This window comes from Lissotriton helveticus, chromosome 10, assembly GCF_964261635.1.
Source record: "Lissotriton helveticus chromosome 10, aLisHel1.1, whole genome shotgun sequence".
Classification (NCBI taxonomy): Eukaryota; Metazoa; Chordata; class Amphibia; order Caudata; family Salamandridae; genus Lissotriton; species Lissotriton helveticus.
This window is the reverse complement of record NC_136071.1, coordinates 262,332,352-262,353,148: the sequence shown is the minus strand read 5'-3', so window position 1 is coordinate 262,353,148 and position 20,797 is coordinate 262,332,352. Positions and strand designations below refer to the sequence as shown.

The 20,797-nt window shown below is 44.3% G+C and overlaps 1 protein-coding gene across 2 annotated transcripts in view; it reads left to right on the top strand.

Annotated features, from left to right (window-relative positions):
• The window catches only part of CRHR2 (corticotropin releasing hormone receptor 2), a 1,496,074-nt gene that overhangs the window by 1,315,988 nt on the left and 159,289 nt on the right, over nt 1-20,797 (top strand). The gene's annotated exons all lie outside the window — the stretch shown is intronic.

The following is a 20,797-nucleotide window of genomic DNA, read 5'->3' as shown; positions in this document are numbered from 1 at the left end:
CTTCCACCTCTGGAACCACCACAGCTCTTCAGCGACATCAAGACAGGCTTTCAATTCTCCCACCTTCACTGCATTACCCACCTCCACCTCCTCTCATTTTCATACTCCCACATCCAACTGTATCTCACACCAGCAAAATATGAATAATAATGATCTTGTCTGTACTTCATTGGTCAAGGTGTCATTTGACTAATACAGACATGCCCAAATCATTTTAAAGTCATCTCTTGAGATAGTATCAAACACCCTGGATGGAATTCCCCTCACATTAATGTTATGATGAATAGCAGCATGAGACAGACTCCCCTGAAATCTTTTAGGTGTCTGCAAAGAAGATATGCACAGATGCCTCATACAAGCATGTACATTGTGAGCAATAAGTGGCAATAGTTGCCTGGAACAGAGTTAAAAATGGCCCTACTCATATGCACACTTACCAAAATGAAATGTTACCAAAAAGCTAAACCATGGTCAGTTGTTAATGGTTTTCATAACTATAATGAGATTTTCTCCTAAAATACCTTGTCGTAGTCACATTTACAAATGGAAAATAAGAATATTTGTTAAGCTAACCTGTCCTATCTGTATAGGACAGTCTAACCGCATTTATCTATAGACAAACCACCTTAAGTTCCATTTTCTTGAATAAAACCATAATAGTTAAGTTCTCACAAACAGTTACTCAAATATAAAAATTTCTGGGAAGCTTAATCAAGGTACGTTGTGCGTAGTTTCCTTAGATAGTGATAAGCGGTTTCCCTGAGTATACCTTTACCAAACCGTAATTCCGTATAGAAACCAAAATAATGAGAAAAAAAAACATGTGAGCCTAATATTGCTAAGAGCCATACAGTATATTAAGCACTTCATAATGCTTGAGAGAAACGTTTTCATAGACTCGCAAGCAAAATCATCTGTCACCCTTCATATCTCTGTATGGTACACCGAAAAACCCTTGTGTCATTGATGCCTGTCAAAAACCCAGAGTCCAAAAGAAAGGGTGGCATTAACACATATCTTACTAGCACTTGCTATCTATGATACTTTTGTTGTACGAAATAGTAAAATATCCTCAGAAGCTCCATGTCCTAATATTTCAACAAAAAAGCCTCCATTACCTGGCTGCACAACAGAACCTCCCAATTATAGGTATTTATTGGTGATCTATTGCACTTTTACTATACTAAGCTGCAAATAACACAACAGCTACACATTTTCATTCCCCAACATAGAATCCACTACTCAACACACAGCTATAGCTTACCAAAGAGCAAACAGCCACATACCCAACATCATTTTTGCTAGAATTTTCCTTAGCAATATTATTGGTTGATCTGCAAGAAGCACACAAGACCCCCACCAAATCAAAAATAATGCAAGGTATCTAGTGTGATAACAAACAGTATATTGCAGCTATCCTCCCTTACATACCATGAGTACTCTGATTAGCATCTTCCCACAATGAAGTGAACAAACCAAACTCTCTCAAACAGTGCTCCACTATATATGAGCCTCATCATTAATTGCTTCTCCAATCGTGTGTCACAACAGCTATTTTCAAATATGTCAAGAGCAAACTGTAACGCCTGGAATGGAATCCAGGCTTAATTCCTATCAGCAAAAATCTTTACAAGATATGCCCATGACTTACAAAATCTTAGTTTTGAAATCAGCTTCATGTTCCTATTGAAATGATAATGTTCCGGCCTGTATTCAAACTCATAGTTTAAAAAATGTTTTAAGCACATACTATCATGTTATGGACAAAAATAAAAAAAATAGTGACAAATAAAATCAACTCTATCATAGACTCTGATTCGAGCCTCAATAAGTTGTAGAACCTGACTGTTGCAGTAATCATTAAATGTACTATTCCACTAGAAGTCCCTAACGTTGATCCATTCTTGCAAGGATCACATTTTTTTAAAAATGCCTTTGAAAGAAAAATTCGAAATCCCTGTTAGACCTGGCATCTTTGGCGTGGTTTTCCCCTATCTTTTTGCCTCTACCTCCTGTATTTTTGATGCTGTGCTGGATTTCGTTTTTGCTGGTTTAGATGCTTTGGACACTCTGCCACTGCTGATCAGTGCCAGAGTGTAAGTGCTCCCTATGTAAAGTGTTATTCTGATTGGATATACATGTTTGGCATATTTGTATCACCATGAAGTCCCTAGTAAAGTGCACTGAGTGTGCCAGTGCTGGTGATGACAAATGCTACTAGTGGGCCTGCAGCACCGATTGTGCCACCCACAGGAGTAGCCCTAAAATGATGTCTCAGGTCTGACACTTCAGTGCCTGTGTGCAGTTTAGAAACTGCCATGTCCTCCTGGTCAGTGCCCCCACTGACCAGGCCTAACCCGTCCCTTTTTGTGCACATCAGTCACCCCTATGGAAGGCCCAAGGTACCCCCCTGGGCAGGGTGCAGTGCATGTAAAAGGTAGAGCATGTACTAGTGCAGGCAACATGCTCTGATAGTGGATGGCAGCCATTTTCGTTTTTCACTATTGTAAGGCTATCTTGCTCCATAGATTAACATGGGGGATGCTGGCTACAGTGGTTAACAGCATTTCTTCCCATAGGAACAAGATAGGACATAAGTATCTAGTATCCCTGAACTCAGAATTTAATAACACATCTTTTAGGAAAGGTTGTTTTTAAATCCTGTGTTTGAGTACAGCACTTTTAGAAAGTTGCTATTCTCTTGTCTGACCCTTCTGTGTGCCTTGGTCTGCTTGTGTATTGACTGTCTGGTTTGAGAGTGACAGGGGCTGGGGATTCCCCAGGGCTGGCTGAGTCAGCCCTAGGCTGAATGACTGCATTTGCAACTGGAGTGGTGGGAGGAGTTAGCACCTTGGCCTAAATAGGGCTGTGCCTGCCTTCCACAATGCTGGCTCCACCTCCTGCTGGGATCCCACTTAACCAACTTCTAATATTCTGAGCCAGGAATCGAAACATGTTGTGAAAGCTCCTAGGTACTGCCTAATCCATTCTGCTAACGTCTGGTATGTATCTCATATTCTGACAAGCAACTCAATAAGCTCTTAACATTTTAAAATGTTATTAAAACAAAAATGAATACTGATTTGTTTGCACATACCTGACCCCTCTTATGGCAGCTTCGCCATATGAACAATTCCTTCTTTTTGAGATGATTCAACTTGGCTCTAATATCTTTTTAAAGAGAACGAATAGTTAATAATTCACACTTTACCAAAATTGGTAATTTTAGTGGTTTCCCAATGAACATCCATAACCTTAAGCTACACTCCACATACAATCCTGAATCGATTGCTCTTCTCCATGAAGTATAATATTGAGTTAACAACCAACCTACCAGCAAGGTTGGCTTTAGGACAGTGCACCAGGCGCTGACCTGGAAGCGGGTCACAGATGTGAGTTTTGTCTGGATGCAGTTTTGAGGCACCATAAAGTAGCGCAGTAGGTTAATATGCCTGCTCCAAAGAACAGATCTGTTTTTTATGCTAATAGCTTAGTGGATTGGTAAAGCCAGCCTTTACCAGCTCTCTAATACAAATGAAACATCTGTGAGAGAAGGGCTTTAAAGCGTTGTGGAGCACTTTGGCTGGATGGTAGTGAAGGAATCTGAGGAGGAGGTCATGGGGAGGGGTATCAACAAAGATTGTGGCACCTGGAGCCACCAGCACTAAAATCAGCCCTTTCTGCCAGATGTAAACTAAGCAACTGGTGCTTTCACAGCTGGGTTCACGCCGTAGCAGATTACAATTCAAATGGCAAAATCAACATGTCTCGAGAAAATAGTTTTTTTCACTCCTCATGACAGGAACCTTTGAATCTGTCTGTACTTTTTTCACTACGGCACTCTTTGACTGTTTACAGTCAATTTCAATGGCAAACGTGAATGATGTTGCTACCTCGATGTGGATCATGATGCAAATATAATATCAACGAAACCCCCTTCGAGGCAGCCACACCTTAACAAGATGGTTCCCAAAAGCCTCCATGCCTGTGTTCACTTAAAGCCTTATAGAAGTGCACATACGTTGACTATTTTCTTATTGGGACTAGACAGAGCATATAATTCAATGTGCATAATGTTACTTGCATGAACAGTATATGTTTTATGGCAGAACAATTCTATCACTTTCAGTCAGTCAGTCAGTCCAAAATTCTTTATTTCGGCGTGAGCCATAAAAGAAGCAGCAAGAAAGAATACATTCAAAATATATTTAAAAAACGCTAAAAACCAGACAATGTCATTATTTACAAAAATGACAATAATAAATAGTTTAAAAATCATTACAGTGTTAAAATGTGTGTCCTTGCTCACCACATACGACACAAAAACCTAGAAACTGCAAATACGATGTGCAAGTCCGTGTTCGCTTTTAAAAGTCTGTAGACTTCCTTACAGTGTCCGGATCCCAAGTTCTTCCACAAGTTTATAAGCTCTTTCTGACATATTTTCAGCAGAAAAAGAGCATGTGCAGGTCAGTCTCCTCTTTGTCTGGACAAACAGGGCAGCCCTGATCCCGCCCGGTTACCCACTGATTAGTATATGCATTGAGCGGGAGACAACCATGTCAAAATTGTAACTAAAGTTTCCTAGCCAGGGTTGGATAAATAACGTCAAGTACAGTCTCCAGCATATATGTACATTTCACATCTAGAAATATAGACAGCCTGGAGCAAGCCCTAGGGCTAAGATACATTTGTCCATTTCAACATCCCAATATCTTCTTATCAAGGCCTTCCTAGTAATACTTACACAGGCTAATCTGGGGTTTTCCCACAAGTTACAAAAGCCTAGAGCAATCAAACAGTTTTTGACATACATAAGCCATGAAAATTTCCTGTTCCCGAAGTGCTAAGAATCTCCTCTAGCTCAGTTCTATATACAGCGAGTTCCGGCGTAGCCCATATCCTTCGCCAGAAAAGAAGTGGTCTACATCCTACAACCTGGGTGATTGGTCTTACTCCTAGGTCCAAGCGGAGAGGAAATAAAGGGGTGCATGCCGGAAGACCAACTATTTGTCTGAGTAGTTTGTTTTGGATTTATGTTTGAGTGGCCCCATATCTCAGCACAGTGTCGCACTTCTCACCTGTGTTTTATAAATCTCTAAGACGGGGCTCAGAGGTTTGTGATGAGTGTTCCTAAAAACTTTGGCCAAACCCCCCGAGATTTGGGTTCATTTAAGATTTGCCTTTGCGTCCTGGGGTCCCCAGGTAATTGTTTTATTCAGGGTGACCCTCAGGTACTCAAATTTGCTAACCCTCTCTAGGGGTGAGCCGTTTAGGTGGGGGTCGGGATAAAGCGTTTTCCCGGGGTTAACCCCTTGGCCTGGTGGTAATTCCACCGCGGCGCTGGGGGTGAGTGGGAGCCGTGCTGCGCCACCATGCTCGTGGCGGAACCACTCCGTCACGAGACGCGGGCGCGATGTGCTTGTGACGGAGTGGTTCCGTCACGTCCCCACCCACTCAATAGAACGCGCTGCGCAGGCACGAAATCACTGCAGCACAGGCGCGCCAGTCGGGCCGTGACGGAACCACTCCGTCACCAGCACAGCGCGTCCGTGGCTGGTGACGGAGTGGTTCTGTCACCAGCATGGATGTGGTTAAAAACCATATATTTGGTTTTCTGTATGTTTATCTCCAACCCCCTGTCTTTGCAAAAAAGTGAGAATCCATCCATTATTCTTTGTAGCCCCTTAGGGGACTTAGACAGGAGTAGCGTATCATCAGCAAACATCAACGCTGGCACACAGCTCCGAGCCAACTTCAGGGCATCGATGTTCGTGCATTGGCTCAGGGCACGTACCAGACTTTCGATGTAAATGCAAAATAAGGTGGGGGCCAAAACGCACCCCTGTCTAACTCCCCTATTGACCGGAATTGGGGTAGTGAGGTCCCCCCTTTTCCCATACCTGAATGATGTAAGTCTTATCATGCGCATACTTAGCCCAATGGGCGTCAAGGCGTAGTTCCCTGCATGGACCCGAATGATAATCTCTAGGAGATATGGGGGTATCCCCAATTCCCGCATCACTCTCAGCAAGGTCTCCCTGTGAACCAAGTTAAAGGTACTCCACAGGTCAACAAAGACCAGATAAAGGCTCTTCCCCCCCCCCCCCTCCGATACTACTGTTTTCCAATAGAGCCTAAATATCTGTTGGAGTTGGAGCCTAAATATCTGGTCCATAGTTGAGGTTTTGGTTCTAAACCCAGCCTGTAGATGGGACATTATTTTGTTTTCATGCAGCAAGGTCTGAACTCCGTCAAGAATGATCCTTGCAAAGGCCTTTTGTGATATGTCTATTAGACTGATGGGTCTGTAGTTTGAGGGTTGGAGAGGACAGCCCTTCTTAAATACGGGAATTACCTCAACCCCCAGCCATGATTCAGGTAAATTCATTCCTTTTAGGATGGCATTAAAAATCAGCCATAGGTATGGGGCCCAAATTTTGGGCTCTTTTCTATATAGCTCTCCGGGGACATTGTCAAGACCTGCGGCTTTTCCTATAGGATTTTTTTTGATTGCAGTTTCAACTTCAGCCAAGGAGATTTGAGGGGAGTCTATATCTGTGATAGGCAGAGTGAAGGGAGATGTTGATTCCTTAGCACCATTGTCTAATGTTGAAGAGTACAAGGCTTGATAGTGGGTAACCCAACTCTCTGTCGCTATGTTCACGTCCAAGGGAGTCCGACCTTCACTGCTACCGGTCGCAACAATGTTCCAGAATAATCTTGGATCCTTGGCATCTAGGGCTGTTTTTAACCTGTCCCATTTATCTATTCCCCAGGCAACCTTAGCAGAAGCAATACTGTTCTTATACTGGGCCCTAGCTGTTTTGATGGCACTCTGGAATTTAGGTTTAATAACCTCTACAAGAGTTTTCCTTTGCCTGTTTACAGCTGCTATTAAACCACGTAACCTTTTGTTGGCTCCTTCTGGCCCACGGGCAGGGTCTGCAAAATGCTTCTCTTAGTTTATAGTAGATGGAATCATTAATGATCCCTAATCTACTGTAAGTTTCAGGTAAAACCCAGTAGTCCATCAGGTCTGACAGGGTCGTTAGGTCAGGAATGATACTTTCGTAGAGTATGGCCAGCTTCTATCTGCGCCCACTTGACCTTTCTTTTGTTGTTAGAGAGAGAAATAGCCCATCCCTGTCACGCGGATCTAGATCTCTTGATCCCATTTTTAAAGGGAGCTCAAGGGTTGCTAGCAGGGTGTTGTGATCACTATCATGCCTGGGTAGAATAATAAATTCAGTCACTTTCAAGGAGCATAAAATATTGATGGAGGTATGTCACAGAAATTATTCTAGTTTGTCTCTTATCAACTACTCTCTTAACTCTTTTGGATCAAATATCAGTTTGCATACTCTTTTTCTTTATTCTGCCTATGGCTAATTCTCCCCTTGATTAAAAAGAAGGGTGTAGAAGTCTCAAATATTGTCAGCTATGATCAGAGGGGGCGGCAAAGGAGGCAAGATGGCGGCAGCTGCTCAGTCGGCTCTGCATGCGTTCTCCCTCCCTCCCGATTAAACTCCCCAGGCATGTTGTAATCTACTGTGGAATCACAAGCCTGGCTGTGCAACTGGAGAGTCCTTTGTAGGAATGATTTTGACTGTTTGTAACTTCCATCTCCTGTTGCTTCTAAAGTTTCGCCTCACCTGCCATCTCCCCTGTGGTTCTCGACTGGCCTTGCTGTATGTGGATGTACAACTTCTCTTCCAGCAATTCTATTGCCGCCAAAGATCGCAAAAGGGGTGAAACATGGCTGATGCTTCCGGGTCAACAAAAGGCACCACTGGAGTGTAGCATGTTGCAGACGGCACTACTGTTAATCTGGAAGGCACCTTGGAGGGACCCTGCCCTGCCGATCGTGGGAAAAAACGGTTCCATCACGTTTTTTTTTAGGTACAAATAAAAAGAGCCAATCCTCTGTGGTGGAAAGAGAAAATTAATCTACATGCACCAGTGCAGATGACTGTGCTGTTACTACAGGTAATCTGCGGATCCAGCAAGCGGAGCCTTGTATGTCTGTTCAGACCACTAACCAGAGCACTGAGGTGGGCTCTGACAATGGGGGGAAGATGAGCAAGGTGAGGCTTTTGGACCTGGAGTGGTTTTGGAGAATGTTGGGGGAATTTCTGACGTGGCAGTTCCGTGGGCCACCACTACACTTTCATCTCTCTCAGCTACAGAAATTGCTGCGGTACACTACGGACACTCCAAACCAGCCACGCTAACGGATGTTGCACTCCAGAGAACCTTCGGGCTGTGATCTTGAAAGCTAAGAAATCAGAGACTGTGGGCTACAAGGGCCAGACTTGGGCTGACCAGAGCCATAGTTTGGATAATCCTGATGCTTTGAAGAAGACGGATTCTGGGGATACGTTTTTTCCCTTTCAGATCCATTGAATTCATCTGAGGACAAGACTCCCTGCGTCACAAAGCATTGTTCAGCTGGGGAGACATCCTGCAGCGATTGGAAGATCTTGAAGAGGAGGATACTGGAATATGGATATTAGCTCAGGCACAGTACGGAAGAAGAAAGATCTTCCAGGGGGCAGACTCAAAAGAAACTGCGGGGCGCTGGCATGGTACTACTCATTTTCTTCTTGCCTTGGGGAAGACAGGGGCAGCTGCACCCTTGCATACCATTTTGGGCTCACTGGAGTGTTCTGAGGAAATCTCACTCTGTCATTTATCAGAGCATTATGGCACATAGGGAAGAGGCAAAGACGGAGAGCCAAAGAGCTCAAGGGACATGCCCTAAACTACAGAAATCTATTCACTGAGTTGCCAAGTCATGTTCAGAATTCACAGAGAGGATCAGTGAAGCAGAGTCTCGAATCTCAACATTGGGAGATGAACTTGCAGTCCTAAAAGCTCTTACGGATTTGTTAAGGATTCAGAAGGATGATACTCAATAGAAGCTGGTGGATTTAGAGAACCGTCTCAGGAGAAACAACCTCAGAGTTCTTAGCATGCTGGAGGGCCTGGAAGGATTGCATGGTCAGAAATTCACTGTAGAATTATTCACAGAAGTGTTCCCTGAGATTACTCAGAGGACTTGTGACCTGGAAGTTCAGGGAGCTAACTGGTTCCCCTTTAAATAGCGTCAGCGTGCATGACATATAGCAGCTAAACCTAGGGCAACCTTAATTTGTCTAAATAATTTTTAGGCTCGACAGGCTGTTTACGATCTTGCACGACCAGACAGGAAAAGGGCAGGCAAAGGTTATGAGCTATTTATCCGACCTGATTTCTGCCATGCAAAAGTCGAGAAGCGATGGCAACTTTGGAAATTAATGCCACAGTTTCAGGGTAAAGGGGCCCACGTAATTGTCCTTAACCCTGCAAAACCTAGGGTTATTTGTAAGAGCCAAACACCTTTTTTTTTTCTTCTGAGGTGCAAGCCAAGGAGTATTTGCAATCATTCTAGGTTAACAAATAGGGTTCTGGGCTGGTTAGTGGTATTTGGGTAAACATTTTTGGTGGGCAGGGGGATTCTGTAGATGCAAGTGAAACATGGCAGGATATGTCTTGGATGGGGAGGTATGGAGTAGGCAGCTTCCATTACCCAGACTCTTATGCCTCGATGGTTGGGAGGGAGAGGGGTAGGCTCTCACAGGGAAGGGCAGTTGTCAGGGGTCAGGAGGGAACTTGTAAGGGGGATGCGGGTAGAGGGGCTACTGGGTAAGGGTTGGAGATTGCACTGGGGGAGGGCTGAAGGGAAGAGAGGAGGAGTCATGGTAGGGTAATGCTGAAGCAAGATGTTGGTATACAGATTCTCATAGTAATTATCTTGTATGTGTCCAACAGGAAGATATGTCCTTTAACCAGATATATGATGGGTTGATGGCTGTGAAGCTGCGGATCTGCTCTTTAAATATGTCTGGCCTGAACAATAGGGCTAAAAGACAGAAAGTTGCAATGGAGTTGAGAGTAATACAACCTGACGTACTGTGTATACAAGAGACTCACATCCCGTGGCATAAAGGCAGGGTGATGGAGGAAGTAGGGTACACTGTGTTAGCTTGTACGCAGCAGGGGGCCACAAAGCGAGGTGTAGCAATTTTGGCAAAGTCAAATATACGAGCAGCCGACAGGACACTGGCAGATATATATATGGGCGCTGGATGATTGCGGAATATGCTGATGGCTCCACTAAATTTGTAATATGCTCTGTTTATGGATCTAACATGGATGAGACAAAGATTTTAGACTCTCTTAATACAGAGCTTGCCTCTTAACCTACACCTGTGATTTTTTGTGGTGACCTTGACATACACTTAGGTGGCCCTGAGTTACAATCAGGTGATAACCAGTGAAAGGTGAAGAAAACCTAGCCTTATTCACAAAAGTGAACTGAGACGAAGGTCTAACTTTAAGTCTTTTGTTTTTCACAAGGGGCATTTACTACTGGTAAATACCCTTTGTAAATACCAAAAGTTGAACTTTAGGACTTTCCATATTCACAGAGGGCATTTATGAGTAGTAAATGCCCTTTGCATTTGAAAAACTTTAAAAACCTACCTTTTCAAAGCGGCCTTTGAGTAAAAACCTTCTGCCCTGGTTCGATATGTCTGTTATGAGCGCCAAGAAACCGTTTCGGTGTTCGTGCGCGGTATAAACTCTTTAACATAACATTTGCGAATACCGAAAGTAGTAAAGTTAGACTTCTGTCTTATTTTACCTTTGTGAATCAGGTCCAAGGTGTTTAGGGCATTGCAGCAGCTTCTATCAGATCACGGTCTGGTTGACGTTTGGTATACAAGGAGATACCCTGACCCTGGTTTCACATACTTCTCATATCTGCATTATACGTTTGTCAGATTATAATATTTTTTCATATCCAGGACAGCTGTGGCGAAAGCTGAAATCCAGATTTATCCTAGACTTCCGTCCGATCATAATCCCTTACTTTTTGATATACCGGTCCAGGGCCTCTCTTGGCCCTGAAGATCCTTCTCCTTCGATAGGAAATTATTAGCCGATGACTTGTTTATAAGTCCTATTAAACAGTGGGTTATCCAATTTTTGGAAATAAAAACAAATATATATTTTGTCAGCTATGATCCTATTACTAAGCTGGCGGTAATATCAAAGATCATTGAAGAGTATGTATCAAGGCAATTGGACACTAATATGGAGTCCAAAGGCTTGTTAGACAATGCCTAAGCAGGTTTTTACCAATGGAGGGAGCCCGAGGTAGTGGCAGTGGCAGTGGCAGCTCTGAATGACCTACATATGATGGCAGTGTCAATGCACAGATATTGTTACATTAGTCAGCTGCATTTAACACTGGCAACCTCAAAGTCTCATTAGAATAACGACGGTGAAGCAATTTATGACTGGTTCGACTCATTGATATTATCAAATGATTTCGCTCAAAGAGCGTGAAACCGGGTCAAAACCTATGTCTTTTCAGTGCGGAGTCCCCCGGGTTTAGCTCTTTCTATGTATTTGTTTAACCTTTATTTTCAACCTTTATTAGTTTTGGTTAACTGTTTCAATATGCAACTGTTTAGGTATGCTGATGAAACATATGTTTCCTTTTTGCCTCAACTTCAGCTAAAAGGATAAGCATCTCTGAGGATCTGTATGGCAAAAGTAAAAATCTGGATAGACAGTCATTTTATACAATTGAATCCAGATAAGGCTCAAGCAGTGTTGAAAATTTGATTTGGAATCCTTTATAGAACTACTCATTATGTGCTTTTACACTAGGGAACTGTCCAGTGCCCATAGATAGTGAGAACGGTTAAGATAACTTTTAAATTCATCATATTTCTAAGCTGCTGCCTTGAAATAGCAGGAAAACAAGTGCCTCAGAACTCATCGCTTCCAGTTTAGTGTATTACTCGGTGTATCTGTATATTAAATCCTCTCTACTACAGATTCTGCTAAATTAAGCTGCCCAACTAGAAGTAACTCAGCTGACATGCTATGCTTACTACATTGGTTATCTATTCAACAGTGTATATTTTTAAAGTTCTATGCCTTAATATCCAAGAAATATTTGGCTGCTCAACAACCCATTTATGCAAAAATATGTCAAGCACAACCCATTGAGGACAATTTGTTCCTCACGCAAATTGCTCCTAAAGACCCCCTCATTTTACAAGAACTCACATGTGTGGAAGAACCTGCTCTGTACTTGCTTCCTTGTTATGGAATGCATTCCATTTGGTGATAGAGTTGAAAATCTGCAGCGATACTAGCTCCAGGAGCCCTTGTGAAGTACTGGTGCTCATTATAAGATTCCTTCAATATAACAACATAACTTTACCTTCATGAAGCTTATGGCACAGGGATTACACTCAATCTGATGTCAGCTATGCCTATTAAATGTTCATTCGATGAGGAAGTTGTTCCACAAAACACTGAATATAAAAGAGAGGGTATTACCAGTTATAAAAGGGATGGTATAACACTTGCCTTTACAAACTAGTGCCCCTCTTGTGGAATGAGCTCCAAACGCACTGGTATCAATACCTCCTAGACTCAGGACCAAATTGGCACAGCAAGGTAAAGAGGAGATTGGCACTGGCTTAAACTGTCTCCCAAAGGAAATAAGGAGCTGTACAGAAAGGCATTCTCAGGTCTGCTGTTTTTTATATATACACCTTGAAGCAATTTCTAATAAAGAGTTTGGATTGAAAAGGAAAATAAGAATAATGGGCAGACATTAGATTAGTATTGGTTCTCCTACAAACACTGAAACAAATGCCTGAATGTGTATACTGTATTGAACAAGCATCTAAGGCTTTGACATAAGAAATACATTTCAATATGATGCTGTTCCCAGCCAAACTGTGAGTCCTCGCCAAGGAGAAACATGGTTCTTTCATTCACATGCAGAGGCATGGGACTGCCTGGAAGATTGGCGCATGCAGGAGCTGCAGCAGTAGCGGGGCCCCATGCAGGAACGACCCCGGAACGATCAGGGTGGGAGCTCCCCGGGTCAGGAGGGCTGTCTGTGGGACAAAGAGCCTGATCCAAAAGTTACCTGGCTGCAAGACAAACAAGGTATTGCGGCCTGCGGCCCGACCCCGTGGATAAGGCCTGCCACAGTGGAAAAGGTGAGAACTGGGAATCTGTGGACCTGGGCGCCCGAGGACAATGACATTAAACAGCATGGCCCTGCTGTACAGCCTGGGGATGGGGGACTAGACCGGGCGCTGCTTTGAGGGAAGGGGCCTGAGTCTGCAAATATTAGGATGATTTCACCCCAATAGAGACATGTGGGTGTTATTATGGCCCTTTGGGCCTCCAGCGGGTGGCTTTGAAGTTTTCTTCAAGAATAGAGGTTCAGCTGGCACTATGTGGTTGCGGGACAAGGCGGGTGGAGCGGCCAACCCCCTGACTTGTTCCAGCAACACTTGAGGGCAACAGGGGCTCTGTGAATTGGGGAGGTGGGCAGTTCTAGACCCATGGTGCAGAGTAGCAGGGAGGGGGTATTTTGTAGAATGGTTCAATTTAGAGTAGTTCTAGCAGCAGTCTTGATGAGCTCAATGGAGCAATGGAGAATAAGTGGGCCAGGGTAGGGGGATAGCCACATATCAGGGAGAAGCAACACGGTAGGCATTAGCGGCATCGCTCAGACCACCACTCAATGGAAGTGGTAACCACTTGGACTTAAAAATGATGTCCTGGAATGTTAATAGGCTGGGTTCCAAGATAATGCGCATCCTGATGCTGCAATATATTGAACGACAGATGCCTACCTAGTGTTCTTACAGGAAACTCCCCTGAACGGTGAACACTGTCAGGGTCTGGATAGATGGGGATATACCCTGATCGCATCTGCAGGCTACTCCTCATCATACACCACCGGGTCAGACCTGGTGTGATTCCTTGGGTAGATACGTACTCCAGATGGGTTGATGGGAAGGACAGTCTCAACCTGAGTTATGTGTATGCCCTCCTGGGATGCAGGGAGACATGCTCACTGCTTTTGGTGCATTGCTCCTGTATATGCCAATAGGCTTCCTGATCCTGGGGGGAGTTATGAACGATGTAATGTCCATGACGTACGATAGGTGGCCAAAAAAGGGAGGAGACTCGGGCAGAACTCCCCTCAAATTCTTTTCGGACTCCATGAGGTTTTTTGATTTATTGAGGTTACAACATACAACAGAAAGTGGTGATTACCTTTCTAGTAGGATCAGTCAGGGTGACAGTTCTGCCACCCCAAATAGCTGCATTGCATTTAAAGGACAGGAAACTGTAGGACCAGATAGTTGAGGGCACTGAATGCTACTTCCAGCATAATGAAGGGTTGGTGGCTTAACCCTGTTTCCTTTGGGAAGCCTACAAGGCAGTGTTACATGGACTGGCCCAGGGGCTTATTGAATTCAAGCAAATGGAAGGCATGGCACAATACCAGACCTTGGAAAGAGAAATTAGATTCTTAGAAGATGAAATCCTGAAGGGGGAGGCCCTGGGGCAGACCTGGTTCACTGTTTGCATCTTCATCAGCGAGAAATTAAGTACATATCTCAGAAGGATGCGAGGGCCCCTGCTCTAGCGGTACAGAGGAGACTGTATCATGTGGGCATCCAGGCTACCAAGCTGATTGCCTGGCTGGAGAAATGAGATAGAAGCATGAACTGGGTCACCAAACTTCATTACGATGGGGGGAGTACACACGGCTATGTGGGGATATGGCAGACACATTCACAACATACCATGAGAACATATACACATCTGTGTCCTGTAGGACTGAGGGGAACTGCACGGAACTCCTGCCTAACCGTGACATTGAGGGTCGTTTTAGGGAAGGACGGGAGAATCTAGACTGATACTTGACAGTAGAGGAAATTAAGGGGGCACTCATGGGACTCCCCTTTGAATTGTTAAAATGTGTAACCCATAAGATAACACCTCATCTCCTCAACATTTACCTGGCTGCGAAGGATGGAGGAGCCCTCCTGGTGGACCAGAGAACGGCCACAATTATGGTTATCCCCAAGAAGGGCAAGCCCGCAGTGGCCTGCAGTTTGTACCATGCCATATGTCTCTGCTCAATATGGAACCCAAAGTATTGGCCAAGGCTTTGGCCAATCGACTGACAGACGTTATTACGTCAGTGGTCCACCTGGATCAATCCAGGTTTATGTTGGGACGGAGCACCCGCCTCATCCTATGGCATCTCTACGGAGTGATGCATATGACTGCGAAACCAGATGCAGAGGAGTGGGCAGTGCTCTCCTTAGATGTGAAAATGGCCTTTGATTGCAATGAATGGGCCTACATTTTCGTGGTCAGACAAGGGTTTGGCCCTAAATTTTGTTCATGGGTTTGTCTATTATATAGCGCTCCTATGCCAAGAGTGAACGGAGCCACCTTGTGAGCCTCCACATTAGGCGGGGTAGGGGTCAGGGTTGCCCCTGTCACCGATGTTCTTTGCCCTGGAGCCACTGGCAGCTTGGGGGCACTAGGACCCCCTGATCTGGGGAATCGGAGGTGGAGGGGAGTGGGAGGAATGGATCTCCCTGTACATGGATGACATCCTGCTCTACGGGTCGAGGCCCCGCTTCTCCAGTTTGCAGGTTCTTCACATTATTTACCTATTTGGGAGCTATTCGGGCTACCAAATTTATTGGGATGAGTTCCTGATCTTTCCGCTCTCGAGGGGGGAGCTAGAAAATCTGCGCCTATGCCCAGCTCCAGTGGAGAATCAGGTGTTTCTCTATCTGGGATCCCATGTGAACAGAAGCTAGGAGAACATTTGACAACACAGCCTTCTCCCCCAATTAGATTGTTGCCAGAAGGATGTGACCCACTGGGTGACGTTGCCAATTTCCTTAATGGGGAGAGCTGTGCTCTTTAAAATGATGACTCTTTCCTGCATGCTCTACATACTACAAACACCCCATATAGAGTCCCCAACAGCTTTTTCAGTAAGGTCAATAGTGCACTACGTTCGCTACTCTGGGACGGGGGTAGGGCACATATATCCCTAGTCAGACTACAGTGCAGAGTCTTTTGATGGTGGCCTAGTTGTCCCGGACCTCCGAGGCTACTAGAGATCAGCTCAGTTGATAGTGCTGAATTGCTGGGTGTTTGGTGGAAGGAATGAACCAGCCTACAGAGTGGACCACTGGGCTATGGGTAACCGGGGATAACCGGCCCTCCTGTATGGGAAGGGGAAAGGAGATGTACTTCGGTTCCACACCGGGCAGTGGTGCACGTGTGGTGGGTGGGGGGACAAATTGACAGCTGAAACCCCTCTGTGGGACAGTGACAGACTTGGGGAGATGAAGAAACGGCAAAGCCACATTCAATGGAGTCTGATGGGGTAGACAGACTTGGAGATGTCTGGAGAGGGGGATCATTGCTAACTTTCACAAAGCTTCATATGGAATATGCCCTAGAACAAAGGGAGCTGTTTAAATACCTGCAACTTGGACACACACATAGGTGCCTCCTGCCTGAGGGAGAACATCTACCTGACTACTTCCCCATAGAGGATTAACTGCTCCTAGATCCCATGTTGACCAACACAGTTTAAGTTCCTAATCTACAAAAAAATAATGAACAACGTGGGGCATGGGTGGGAGATGTGGGGCGCTTGGAGGATGAGAAGTGGGGAGAGGCCCTGCAAAGCCCCAGGGAGTTAGCTATACAAGCCTGACTCTGCCTTATTGCACTCCACGTGTTGCATAGGTCTTACTTCTCCCATTCCAGTCTACATCAGATTGGCGGATGCACCTCTGCCATATGTGCCTGGGGATGTGGTGAACCAGGTGCCTTCTACCATACAATCTGGGTTTGTCCAATAACCCAACATTTCTGGAGAGAGGCCACATGGGTTATGAATGTGGTCACAGGACTAACAGTCCCATTGGAGGTCAAATGACAAATCCTAGGTATGACCAGAGAGGAAAAAGGGCTCAAATACCCTACTCTGGCTCTCCATAGCCACTGGGGTGGTAAAGCAAAATCGAGCCAGACTTTGGGGAGCGAGTAGACCATCAACAATCCAGGAATGGGAAAACGATCTTGACTGGTGCCAGTGGCAGAACGCGAGGTATATAGAGGTTGAGGGCACCCTCGTAAATTCGATACGATTTGGGGGTCCTGGATACAGTATTGAGGGACCTAAGGTAGGGGTCGAGTAGGCTGGGTGGTGGGCACAGGCTGTTCTGGCCTGAATGTACACTGTGGTAGATGCTATATAATACATACCATGCCAGTCAGTCAAATAAACTTTATTCGAATTGAAGTAACAATTCATAAAAGTATACAACTACAAATCACAGTTTAAAATAACAAATATTTCATTCTAAGTTATACATTGCTAAGGTTTGACTTCTTTAAAATAGTAAAAAATGGATAAAACAGTACAGACAGTTAAAATAAGTTATGATTATAAAAAGAGAAACATTTCACTGACTCCTATTATCCCATGACGATAGACTTTCTCACTCTTAAAATAGTATTCAGAAAAAACCTCACTGTGCTAATAGTGAGACAATCATCTAAGGACCTAAGTTTATTATAGGCTTCTCTTGAATTCCTTAGGCCCCAAGTTAGCAATAAAGGCTTTAAAATTTGTCGTCGGGAATGGCTATATAAGTGCAGAACAAGGTACAGTGTATGGTTGATTGATATGATTTGTCATCACAGGGACACAGCCTTCTTCCCCTCGCCCAGTCATTGCAGGTCGGGAATGAAATGAGTCTGTAAAAGGTTTCCAGGCGGAAGTAAGTCAGGAGCCTGCGATGATGTAGGGGGTGTTCTAATGCAAGATACAACTGAAGACCCCTCTGAGATGTCACTTCATCGTGGCTCATGACCGATTTTTTTGTCCTTACGCCCTTCCACCTTTGTGATTCCAGGTGTTCCAGCAACGACTTTTTCAACGTAGATCGCGAGATAGATTCCAATGAGGCTGGGTCCGTAAAGTATTCAGGATGACCAATCTCACCTACAAAGTTCTTAATGTAAATAAGCCATTTGATGTTTTTCATCCCGTCACAGTTCAGGCAGTCCTCTATAATAGATCTATTCAATTCTGTGGCAGGATTGGTCCAGACATTATGCCAAAGTAAGACTGGGGCAAGTTTTATGGTATCCATAATGAAATTGAGGGCAACTTCGGCATGTAATACATATATTGGGGTGCTCCTTGGTGTAGCAGTTATGAATCGGAGGAACCTGTTCTCAGTTCGCTGGATCTCCTCCAATTGCTGCCAGCCCCAAATACCGGCCCCGTAGGTCCCAATAGCCACACATTTTGCTTTGAATATTCGGAGGAGCTCCATTACTGGCCTATTTCCTATTTTTTTCGCAAAATTCATGAGAGCCCCGACTGCTCTGTTAAAAGCCACAGCCCGTGCTTTCACAGCCGGCTTCCAAGTGCCTTGTCTGTCGAAGTGGACCCCCAGATAGCAAAAGATGTCAGCTAACTCCACCTTCCTATTATTTAGAACAATTGGGCATGGTTGTCTATGTTTTTTTGGGCCACACGACATAGTAAACGTCTTCGAGACGTTTACACATAACCCTCTAGCGTTCATAAAATTAGTGAAGGTGTGTACAGCTTTCTGGAGTCCTACCTTAGTCTGTGAAAGAATGGCCGCATCGTCAGCGTAAAGTAATATAGGAATGGGTTTGCCCTGGATTACAGGGTAATCATGGTACTGCTGTGTTAGGCAAGAACCCACTCCATTAATATATAAATTAAAAAGCAGGGGGGCCAAGATGCAGCCCTGCCTTACCCCTCTGCTAATCTTAAAAAGATCTGTACATTCCCCCCTCTGACCATATCTAACTCGGGCGCCTGCCTCCACATAGAGTTCTCTGATGTATACAATTATTTTATTGTCCAGCCCAATGTCCCTCAACATCTGCCAAAGACTGTCGTGCAAAACGCAGTCAAAGGCAGAGCTGAGGTCCACATAGGTCACATACAGATTTGTTTTCCTTGTGTGGATATATTTTGAAATAATTAGTGAAAGATTTAGCCCCTGCTCAATTGTCCCCCGCCCTCCCCTAAACCCATACTGAAAGGGAGACAACACATTCTGTCCCTCCACCCAGTCATGAATGCGAGCAAGAATGACCCAGCCTGCCAGCTTCATAAAGCCATCTAAGAGAGAGATGGGACGGTAGCAGGCAGGGTCATTCTTGTCCCCCTTCTTATATATCGGGACTAAGATGGCCTCCTTCCAGGTTGGGATAAAACCTCTTTTTGTCATGCAATTAAAAACTCTAGTGAGTAGAGGAGCCCACAGGTCTGGGTACAGTTTAAAAACATCAATAGGGACGGAGTCGGGGCCTGGTGCTTTCGAGGCTGAGCACTCCCTTAGTGCCTTATATACTTCCTCTAGTTTGAATTGAATTTCTAGAGGAAACGGGGAGTCCTCTTCTTCTTTCACAAGCTGTTACAGGCAGAGCCTTATTGCTATACAGGGCCTGGAAGTGGGATACCCACTCCCTGGCCGGGATAGCATTATCTACGCGAGGACCTTGACTTTCTTGATAAAAGGAGCATTCACAGCCTTCCAAAGGCAGCAGAGTCTTTTTGTATTGCTGCTGTATGGAGGGCTTCCCAGGCTTCAGCTTTTAGATCTTTCTTCCTTCTCATTAAAGCGGCACGGTATTTGCGCCTAGCCCCTTGAACCTGAACTCTATCTAGTGGGGTAGCATGCAGTGCATTTTTGAGTTCCCGCAATGCCCTAGAGCAATTTGGGTCAAACCACCCTGGTATTTTCTTAACTGTGTTACGAGGGTCTCGAGTCAGAAGGTGCTTAATTAAACAGCAAATTTTGTTAAAAGAGTTCAAGACTTGTTCTTCATTCTCTTCTAATGTCAAACACTTAGTAATTTCTTTTTGGGAGATATTCACTAGGTTTTGTTGGAAGCTCTCTGGAATTACCTTCTCCCATTTAATGCAAAATCCGTTACGCTGGCCAAGAATAGGATTAAAAACATAATTACGTTGAATATTAAGTGACCGCGTAATATGCTAAAGAATGTGCCATTAAAATGACATCTGCTGAAAAGGGATCTGAGCCCCTGTCCAGATACCAGCTAAGCTATACCATCCAAGTTAATCAGTAAACTTTGGTGGTTCCCTAAACACAGGATAGATGGATGAGTTGAGCAGTGTCCATCAAAATTCCTGGCGTACCCCATGCCTACATTAAACTTTCCAAATCATCGCAACTAGGGATTGATTAAGAATCATTTTGTGACAATGTCCCTGTGGATCCAGATTAGATTGGGAAAACGTGAGAAAAGTATTGTGAAATCTATTTACAGCTCCAGAATGGTAAGGGAATCAAGGTTGATTTTACCATAAGGGTGTTAAAAGACATAATGAGGCATTCGGTAGATGAATCAGAGGCAGGATATGAGATATTATGATGAACATGTGAAAGGCATAATTAAGAAGTAAAGACCAATCTGGAAAGAAAGCATCTCATGCCAGAGCTTGAACATTGGTCTCCAAACAGAAAAGGAAGGGAGTTTAGTGTTTAAGCTAGAGGTAAAGAGGTCTATTGAAAAGGGCCCAAATCTGGAAGAAAGCTTTCTGAAAATTGTAGGGTGAAGACACTAATCACTTAAATTGATAGTGTCTAAAGCACAAATCTGCAATTTTGTTTAGATTGCCTGGAACAACTCTGATTGGACAGAGTTTCCTTTGTCAGCAAAATCCACACAAATGTTATTTTTTTTAATTATTTTGTATTGAGCAGAGCATCAGGGCCATAACACTCATAATAAATGACAGGGAAGCATCGTTAGATCAATACATATCCAACATGGATAAAACCAATACAATGAAAGT